Source organism: Myxine glutinosa, chromosome 7 (assembly GCF_964187855.1).
Source record: "Myxine glutinosa chromosome 7, kmMyxGlut1.1, whole genome shotgun sequence".
NCBI lineage: Eukaryota > Metazoa > Chordata > Myxini > Myxiniformes > Myxinidae > Myxine > Myxine glutinosa.
This window is the reverse complement of record NC_136267.1, coordinates 105,680,769-105,683,903: the sequence shown is the minus strand read 5'-3', so window position 1 is coordinate 105,683,903 and position 3,135 is coordinate 105,680,769.

Genomic DNA, 3,135 nt, shown 5'->3' with positions numbered 1-3,135 from the left:
GCCACACCCACGCACGACTCACCAACGACCAGCAGGGGGCGCGAGAGAGAGAGAGAGAGAGAGAAAGAGAAACTTTTGACTTTTGTATCCTTTTCTTATAAAAGTATAAAACCATTCCACAAAGCAGTGTTAAACCAAGCAACGAGTTCAAAGAAACATTGTATAAGGATCATAAACACACCAAAAAAGAACAAAGGATATTCAAAAGAAATCAGCAAGTATAAAAATTTTACCAACCAAAGGTGAGGACACAAACAGAAACCACAAACAATTTTAAAGGAAATGCTCACGCAAGAGCTATGAACACATCAAGAGCAAATTAAGCGTTTGATTAAATTAAGTGAAAAATTGAGAAAGGGAAAGAGAGGGGGGGAGAGAGAGAAGGGGAGAGAGAGAGGGGAGAGAGGGAGGGGGAGAGAGAGAGAGAGAGAGAGAGAGGGGGAGAGAGAGAGAGAGAGACTTTTTTTTTTTTTTTTTTATTATTGGTGATCCCAATGCGATCCAAATGGACAGACCAGGAGATAAACCTCGCACAACCAGTAGCCGGGAGCGACAGAGCATCCGTGTCCTTCCCAACCGTGTTCCTTTCTGAATGCACCATGTAACACGTCACCATGTTCACTGCTGGAGGAATGTTTGTGAACGCATTACAACATAACACTTTTCCGATATGTTTTCCTTGATGAACTTGGGGACACTTGTGAGCCACTCCAGAGGTGTTGGAAAAAGGCCGATCGTAATGGGCAGGTGCTCCATCTTGGAGGTGCTCCATCTTAGAGGTACGCCATCTTGCAGGCACGCAATGTTGCAAGTTATCCATCTTGCAGGTCATCCATCTTGCAGGTGCCCCATCTTGTAGGTTCTCCATCTTACAGATGCTCCATCTGTATGACGCTTTGGAGTTGCAAGCTTTCTAGGGCTACAGTGGTGATCCGTTCACTCATTTACCCCCGGGTTGAGCTGTAACCCCCCCCCCCCCCCCCCCCCACAAATTTGGAGAGAGAGAGAGAGAGAGACAGAAAGAGGCAGAGACAAGAGGGAAAGAGCCAGTCCATGGTGACCGGTCGGCACTCTGACCGTGACTGCACTGCCCAGATGAATCCGGCCAGTCGGGAAGAATGGGGAATATTTGGCCCCCGACTTGCGTTGGGAGGTACAACCAGCACGAAGAGGCGGCCCCGATAGTTGTCAGTGTGCAGGTTGATAATGATGGTGTTTAAACAATGTGATGAGGATGTTTAAACCATGAATAAATGAATCTCACTCACATTTAAAATGCAATGACATGTTGTAAATGAAGTCCGATTGATGATTAATCCTTCTGTGGTGTCTCCAGCCTTTGGTGACGAAGGAAGGATTTCTTGGTGTTGAGCTGCCATGGACTCAAAAATGGCGTGTAATGCAAAAAGCAAAGAGGGCTCGTTCATTGTCGTCGTGCGTGTTCAGCCAAGCAAACAAAATTCACTTCACTCAATGGTCTGGGTTGTGTAGAACAAAAATCACAATTAAATATTGACGTGTTGAATAAAATGAGAAAGTACCGGAATGGCGCACTAAGGAAAAGCGCACTTCGACCTCATAGGCGTAGTTTGACTTCCCTGTTTTAGGCGGCGTGGGTGGGGGGTCGGGGGTGTGTGTGTGTGTGTGTGTGTGTGTGTGTGTGTGTGTGTGTGTGTGTGTGTGTGTGTGTGTGTGTGTGTGTGTGTCCGAGCCGTAAATTTTTACCATTTGGGTTTTGTCATCAAATTTTCACCAAAGCTTTATTATGATAACAAGCAACGGTACCCACCCTATGGGCGGGGCTTCAATTGGGAGGCCCAAATGAAAAGGCAAAATATCAGAAATTGAAGACTTTTTATTTTATTTTAAACGATTCATATAAACATCCGCTGAATCATATCACACGCAAATCATCAAAATCTAAACAGTACATGGCGCCCATTTTTGAAAAAAGATTGAATTCTGCAAAACGGAAGCGGCCGTTACACCGCTCAGTCACTTTGCATACGCTGCCGTGTCACTTTGGAGCCACACGTTTATATAGGAAGGGTTCGTCAGGAGTCGATCTACTCTCTCCTGGTAGTGTACGTAGAATTTCATCAATCATTTTGAGTCATTTGAGTGTGAAGAAGAGTCATCTGCACAAAGACCACATCACTGTTCATATCGGTAAATATTATTTCATCGTGTTTGGAAAAACTGTAAAATTGGAAAAATTGGAAAAACAATATAGACTATTTTACTCCAGGGGGTCCTAGGATTACCCACCCAAAATATCGTTGCGATCGGTTCAGCCGGACGGACATTTGGTGAATTATAGTAAGATACGGAAAAGGCTAATTAATAATTTTGTCAAAAGGTCAAAGTTCAGCATCACATCATAAATTTTCATCCAATTGACCTGAAATTTCAATTTACCGTTTATGTTTTGCCATCAAATTTTCAACAAAGCTTTATTATGAGAATATGGAGAAAACAAATTAATAACTTGGTCAAAGGTAAGCATCACGTAAAATCCTCAATTTTCATCCAATCGACCTGATTTTTAAAGACTTTGCATATTGGGTCAAATACTTGGCTCACCAATCAAAAGCTAGAAACTGATTATTTTTTTAGATCTAAAGATGAAACGTCAAGGCTGCACACAATCATCAATTTTCATTTTTTGTTAAACTGTTTTAGTTATTTTGGGCAGGGGGTAGAAGAAGAGGACGACATATGCATACAAACGGATGCAGACGGGCTTTGCATTTTCAGATGCTTTCTTGTTTGACATGTTTACCAGCTACCACTGTGGCGTACACGAAAGCCCACTGGCGTGGTGACATCATTCCGCGCACCAAGTGGGCGGCAGCCACGCCCGAGGTGTAGGCGTGGCCTCAGGATATACACCGGGCGCGCAGCCCGGAGCGCGCCAGTGCTACAGTGACCTCTTTGGAATAAAGAACTATAAACTTACCACGTTGTCCTCTTCCTCCTTGGTAGCAAGTCACGCGCGTAGCACCGCGTGCTTCATTGGTGACCTCCGACATTCGAGTCAGCCGTCACTGACTACCCGAAACCGCCGCAACAATGGCTACCAACGCGGTCTCCATCAAGCTCCCCGAATTCTGGGAGTCACAAGCCGAAGTTTGG